At 46.0% G+C, this 7259-nt stretch overlaps 1 long non-coding RNA gene across 1 annotated transcript; it reads left to right on the forward strand.

Moving 5' to 3' along the window:
- Positions 1 to 1842: 1842 nt before the first annotated feature.
- LOC115347529 lies at positions 1843 to 6538 on the forward strand. Its single transcript, XR_003925515.1, has 3 exons — positions 1843 to 2594; positions 2885 to 3103; positions 4766 to 6538. It is a non-coding gene; the product is annotated as an uncharacterized LOC115347529 (long non-coding RNA).
- Positions 6539 to 7259: the final 721 nt, after the last annotated feature.

The raw sequence follows: 7259 nt of genomic DNA on the forward strand, positions 1-7259 counted from the left end.
TGACTAGAGAAACCTATTAATAATGGTGACACAAAAAATGGGCAGGAACTGCATGACAGTTAAATGTGCTCCCTATAAATAAAGAGCGTTTCTACTTTGACCCTCAGGGCTGTGGCTTTTTAGTGCTTACTTTTGTAGGAGTTAAGGTGGTCACAGCTATTAAAAACTACAGATGAGCTGAAAACAACTTCAGGTGAGGATAACAGAAAAAAGGGGGTTTCCAAAGAAGATCTCACTGGAAGCTGCAGCTAGAAAAAATCTGAAATTATCCTTGAGTGAGGGATTTTGTTTACTTAGGTGGGGGCAATCTTTGCTTCTTGGTAAAAGGACTGATTTATTCTCTTAGGTATCTAATTTCAAATTCACAGAGCCAAACCTTTTCCTTATGTAGCTCTACTGAGATGGACGGGAGCATTAGTTATGAAGGTTCACAGATTTTTAGAGCCCTCACAGTGTAGGTTGTATATAAACTAAAACTCATGGTTATGGTCTCATTCTGGTTGGTACTTTATGCTGACTAGAGGTAGCAACCACAGTTTGTGACTGCTATCACAAAAATAAACTGAGTTTCAGAAAGGGAACAGAGAAATTTTTCTTGGGAAAAACAAGCACAAAGTTGGAAGAAAATCGAAATAAAATAGAAGGAAGTGGAAAATATACAAGGGTAGGTATCAAAAAGGCAATATATAATATTATAGTGTGATAAATACACTTGGTATAAAATGGCCAGTGACATTCACAGTCAACAAAAGGTCTTTGCTGCCTTCCCTCTCATGTGCCATATACCTGTAGAATCAAGATCGTTGGAGCTTTGCCACCCTTTGAATTCTCCCACCTGAAGTGGCTGGTTGTCTAGCTGGGAGCTCCTGCAGCCCTGCCTGTGTGGAGGAACAAGGATGTGCCAACATTTGGTCCCAAAACTGCAAATTCAGAATGAAGCAAGGAGCAAAAGAAGTGACAAGATGAGCCATTGTGGGAAATGAAGGGAAGACTGTGAAAATGGCTATAATAAATAATAAGAAATGTTGCATGGGCCAAAGGAATAATAGATCAGCAATGGAATTACTCTAAAAGCTGCTGAGAGTCATTGATAGACATTGTGTAAGAAAAAGAAAAAAATTTAAAAAAAATCCCTGATAGTTTTGCCTTCTTGTTCACAAAGGTGGGTGGCAGGGCAGATGCCAGAATGAAATATAAATTTCCTTTTGCATAAAGAAGAAATATTGAAGGAAACCGAGCAGAGGTGATGGAGAAATTAAGAGTGTTAAAAGACCCTGAAAGCATGTGGTCCACATCAAACCCCTTTCAGGATTTTGAGCTGAGTCAGCAAAAAGCAGGAAAAATCTGTTGAGGGAAATGAGAACCTCTTTGAAGACCAGTAATGGAGAGGTTCCTGCAAGCATCAAGTCCAGAAGTCTGAGGAAGCTTTCCAGAAATGAAAGCTGGTGGTACAGAGGAAGGTACCTTGCGTGGCCAGGAGGCCAACGTGTATTTTAATCTGGGGCTGCAGTAGAGAAATAGTTAGGAGAAGTTACGAGTTTAATTAAGGAAAACCATCAAGGATTAAAAAATTGGAAGCTGTGCCAATAAAAGGAGAAGAAAACTGACAGCAGCTTTCTGAGGAATTAATCCAAATCATAGGCCAGGGAAAGCCAAAAGATATAACTTCTGCAGTGGCAGGAAAGGTTGGATATAACACAGTCGAGAAGCGTAATCTGGAGTAAAAGTGAGGAGTGTGGGACATGCAAGTGCCTGGTCGAGCACTGGGCTGGTGGGTCCTTGTAACTGAGCTATTTGTGAGGACACACTGGCTTGTACTGCCCTGGCTGTGAGCTGGGAGAAAGTATGATGCTAAAGGAACTTCAGAGCACAAGATAAAGCGATTATTCAGGTGAATTTAACTGAAGGAAGCACAACTCGGAGACAAGAGGAAGGGAACAAATACTGTAAGGGTTTGAGGGCACCTGGCTGGCTGGGAAACCAGTGAGCACGAGTTCAACCCAAGCACTGATCGGGCAATTTTCTGTGTTTCTGCAACAAGTTTCAATGAAAGATTTCTGATTCATGCACTGTTAATTAAAACTCCAAGCACCCCTGAAGAAGGTCAGTGCAAGCTGAACAGCTACTGTCAAACATGGTGCATCAGACTTTCTAACGGTTATCCAGGAGGAAACTGCTCTTCAAAAACTTGAATAAGTGTTTTTGGGGAAAATAGCACCATTTTGGTTCTCTCTGGCTGTCTGACGCCCATTTATTTGGTATCCAAACAGCTTTAAAGCACTCGTTATCATCTTGCCTAGAGTGAGCAGATAACGGGGACTATGGGAAGGACTTTGCCTACTAAATCTTGTATCTTTGTTTTAGGAAAACTGCCTGTTCTACAGAAGAACAAAATGGGAGCCTGGATCCATATTTGCAACCAGCTTCGACAAGAGCTGTGCATCTCGCTGCTCACCTGTGCCGAGCTGCTACTGCCTCCCACACCCGGCCCTTCCTAGCTCTATCTTGTAAACCCGGATTCGGTAAAGTTTTTGAGGATGAATCCACCCCAAAAGTCCCAGGAGCGCTTCAGGAAGCAGCAGGGACAGGACGGGGTGAGTGGCTGCCGGAGGGGTGCTGGTCTGGGGGGGATGTGGGGCTATGTGGGGGCCTTCCTCTGAACTCCAGAGGGTTTCTGGGCGGAGTTGAGGGGAGTAAATAAAAGGAAAAGAGAACCAAAAGAGAGTTTTTCCAGCGCCGCTCCACTGCAAGTCTTCTGCTGCCTGTGAGGGAGCGCGCCCCAACTGCCCCAGGCAACCACGTTTGGTGAGAAAATGGCTGTCCCAGCTATGCTGCCTGTTAGACCCCCCTGCCCGTATCCAGGACTGATTAATTTGTGCCCCAGGTATGGAAATGAGGAAAAGAAGAGGAAACATCTCCCCGTGGAGGCCAGCGTGTGCCCCGCTGTGGGCTGGCACAGGCTCTACTGCCCGTGGGATGGCCGCCCTCTTGCACCCCACCACGGACCCACTGCTCCTCGGCGGGGAACGGGGCGCGCAGAAGGCGCAGCCCTTGCGACGGAGGAGTCTAAACTTGGCTCAGCTTCTGCGTGCGCCTTCCTCAGGTAAAGCGCTGGGCTGGAGGGGGATTTCGTGCGTGTGTGTGTGGGATCGTCACTCTGTGCCCACTTGGGAAACGCGCCCCGTGAGGCAGCGTGGGACCGGCGCCATGTGGGCACGGCGGCCGGATCAAACCGCCCGGCCGTGGCGCCTCCCGCCTGCGAGGAGCCGCGGGCAGCTCTCGGGCGGGAAAGCGGCGGCTGTGTGGGGAGGGAGGGCGGCCGCAGCCTCTCCCCCTCAGCCGGCGGGCCGCGTGGAGGAAAGCGCCAGAAGCGCCTCAGCCCGCCGAGCCGCTGCCCGCCGCCCGCCACTAGAGGCTGCTCCACACCTCATTAAATAAACACACAAACAACAATTAACGAAGGATCCCGTGCGAACGGGGGCCTCTCTCCCTCCCCGCCGCCGGCAGCTCGTCGAAGGGGCAGCGGGGAGGAAGGTCGGGACGCCCGCCGCCTTGGCTCTCTCTCTCCCCCGCTGGCAGGCTGGCCTCCGGAGGATCGCTGCTAGACGGAGGGATCCCGAACGGGGAGAGTTTGACCTCCCGTTTCCCATAGACCGGGAAGATGCGGGGACATCTGTAAGAACTTATCCTCACCCCCCCAAATAAGTATATTTATATATAGCAAGAGTTCTGCTCTGGCATGCCAGCAATGCCGGGTGGCTTTGCCAGGCAGAGTCTTGCAGGAAATGCATCTAAACAGATGCTCCGGCTTCCTTGCAACCATCTCCTCTCAAGAGAGAGATTTGCAAGAGATTTTATTTGCGAGTTGAATTCCTTTGTCTCAGAGGAACTGGCGCATGTGGTGTTTGTTCATCAGGCTGCACCCCAGAAATTCATTCCCTTTTCGCTTTGGTTTGGAAAAAAAAAAAAAAACCCGACAACAAACCAGCCCGGAGATGATGCGTTCATGTAAATAGCAGCCCTAGTGCTGTAGGGATCGCTTTGCCAGGCTGAATGCTATCAGCAAGTGTTGGTGTGCTCTTGTAACTTACACCAAGAAAGCTGCGCTTGTTATTAATCTCAGTTCTGCTGTGAGCTGCCGCTTTCACAAAACAATATACAACTTCATTCAAGCATGCTATTGTTGTTGTCTGCCTGGCACTTTAGGCTGCTGTGTGAGGGAAGGTTTTATAGGCTCAACATTTACAGTAAGTAAATATCAGCATTTTCACCAGCCTCCTTCCTCCTTTCCCCAAAGCTCAGACTTTATTTCCGTTCCCCCCGCCCTCTTTTGCCACCAACTTGATCTTATTAGTCTGCAAAATTATAGCCTTATCGTAAACCTGGCATTCTGAACTAAGGAGAGCCCCTAGCAGCAGCACTCATATTTTCATTTTGTGTTTTTCATCAGTGACGTTGGTCCAGGGTTGTTTTCATTATTATTACTTTTTTTAACACTGCTCTGAAAGGATGAAGCTGGAAAGCCCTATCCATTTCCTGGAAAAGCCAGTTCTGTCTGTCAGCATCTGTCATGCCATGTACGCTATTATTTAAAAACAACTACAGTAGTGGAAAGACCAGACTATATAAGGGATTTCTCACTCCAATTGCCATATTCGGTGGCCCACAGTATTTCTTGCTTAGCCTTCCTATGCTGCTGAGAAGTGCATAAGAAGGCTAAACAAGAAATAAACATTAAAGACGTGCTGATATCCTCTTTTTGCAGACAGACAGGGAGATATAACTCCATCCACAGTGAGTGGCTCAGGGCTTGAGGTTGCATCTGGTCACCGCTCCCTGCCCTGAGCACGCTGCTCCCATGGTGGGAAGATGCCGACTCCAGTTTCCAGCCAGCTTTTCTCCCAGGGAAGCTCACGAACAAGGTAGGCCTCGCTTGCCCGTTGCCTCTGCAAGCACTTCACACGGTAAACACGGCTCTGCAAATTCAAAGCCACAAATGAGTGAAGATGATACAGATGTAGCTTGGAGGCTTCAGACTCACTTGCAAATTAACATAATTTCTTAGAGGCAGGTCTGATTATATCTTTGTGGGTAGCTAGGAGGGGAATGGAGTCACAGATACATTATGCAGTCTTCTCCTTACACTTTAAGGGGGGGAAGAAAAAGAGAACTGATATACCAAATGTGAGAAATCAAAACTTAGCTGTTCAGTTAGGGAGACTGTAAAGGGACCATCGCCTGGGGGGGGGAAGAGGATCTTCTGGGAAACAAAGGTGCTGTCAGCTTTCGTGTCTGTTCTAGGCGGTCCTAGCGTTAGGCAGCATTGCTGCTCTGCCTTTTAGTAATTTTATGGACCTGATATTTTAAGGCACCAAAGGGAACGATGATGTTCATTCGACATGTGAGATTATAAAATGGTGAAGTGTTTGTTTGCATGGCCTGGATTGGTAATGTCTACTTCAGAGAGCTTGCTGTTTTATTACCCACTTTTCTGGTGGAGAATACCGGAAACAGAGAAACAGCAGAATTATTATTATTTATTTTGTTGCAGTTAGGTTTTTATGAAGATAGGTGTACAGATGGATATAGACATATGCCTGAGCAGCTGCAAATACAAGACAAAAATACAGGATTTCCTTGCCAAAGCTGAATTCCTGCCAGTCTTTGAGTCCTTTCTTGGGACACTTGTTTGCTGAAGAACACCAGTGGTTTGTTTTAATGGAGCATAAAAAACGGAGCACTGGTACAAGGAAGACTTGTGGGCAGAGATGAATAGATGGACCACATAGGCAATGTGAGTTATCTTTCAACAGTTCATCACTGCAGTCATTGCGCAAGCTGGGTTTTTTGCACCTGTGAAGAGGTGGGTACATATTCACTGGGGCATTTGGGAACGGAAGTCTCCCAGGCTGGGTTATGTGGTGGTAGTAGCAACGCATGCACGTTATTTTTACACCTGATTGTGCATATGATTGTGAGTAGAAGTATCCGGGCACTTTCAGGAAAAAAAAGGCTGCTGATTTACATATATACTGTATGTTTCCTATAAAGCAAGGTGGCTAGGCAATGTGATGTTTTGCTACAATGGTGTCCATGTCTGTTAGCTGTGTATCGTTTGAGGGAGTAGGTTAAATTCTGCCTTTAGGTACACCCATGTGTTTGATACGGAAATTGAGAAATCTTAGCCGATGAGGCGTTGCAGGTGTGCAGCTGGGGGCAGAATTGAGCCCATGGTTAGTACAGCCATACAGGCATCACTTCCTTCCTTCATTCCCTGGATGCTGTTTCTGCATTGTGAAATATTCCCCTTGTCTTCCTTTTCTCTTTTCTGGAAAGACCTCCTCTAGCATTTGCTGTGTTTATAGCTTTTTATGGGACTTGCAACTCTGAGTTTCATTGCTGCTCCATAATCAATGTTAATTCTCCTCATTTTATGGTTTTAAAAACGTACATGCCTTACTCTTACAAACTCTGTAAAATACCATTAGTCTGTCTTGGGATGATCATACTTTGTTTACAGATGCCTTGCTATTGTAATCCTCTGTCTTTCTATGGTACAGTTACCAGAAAATGGATTAAAAATTAAATGAACATATTGCTTTGTTTGTTTGTTTTTAATGAAAGCTGTTTTCCAATTAGCTCCTGATTTGATCAAAGATTGCATCTGAGTTAATCATATGGTTTTGTCCAGTCTATGATTCTTTCTCTGAGATAACTGGGTCAAGTTTTGTTTACGTTGTGACCCATGTAAACTTCATGATAAACCACACTCACGCCTCTTTCCCAGGACCAGAGCAGTACATGGAGATACGCCTGTAAACTCAATTAAATGCACAACTGTAGGCATATAGTTATTTGATGTCAGCATGTCTCACTTTTTCAAGAGAATTTTCATCCCCTGCTCCAAGTGACATTCAGTCTTTGGGTTACATACTGGATGAATTTTATAGCCTTTGGTAGAGGCAAGAGATTGTCCACAAATTGCGTGTGCTACTCGTTTATATCCCTAACGATGTGTGTGTGATGGAGAAGCTCTGCTTTGGGCTATCTCAGTTTAAAAAGTCTTGCAGCCATCCTTTAAATGTTGTTGCACCTTGTTTTGCAGTGCTGTGCCGGGCTTCAGACTGTTCCTCTTCCAGCTTCCTCCGATGTTCATTTCTTCCATCATGGGCTCCTTTTTCACCACACAGCTTTGAAAAGGTGAGAACAATTTGTGAGGCATGGCACTATGCCCAAAACACTCATCACTGCCAGAACTA

Source organism: Aquila chrysaetos, chromosome 10 (genome assembly GCF_900496995.4).
Source record: "Aquila chrysaetos chrysaetos chromosome 10, bAquChr1.4, whole genome shotgun sequence".
Taxonomy (NCBI): Eukaryota; Metazoa; Chordata; class Aves; order Accipitriformes; family Accipitridae; genus Aquila; species Aquila chrysaetos.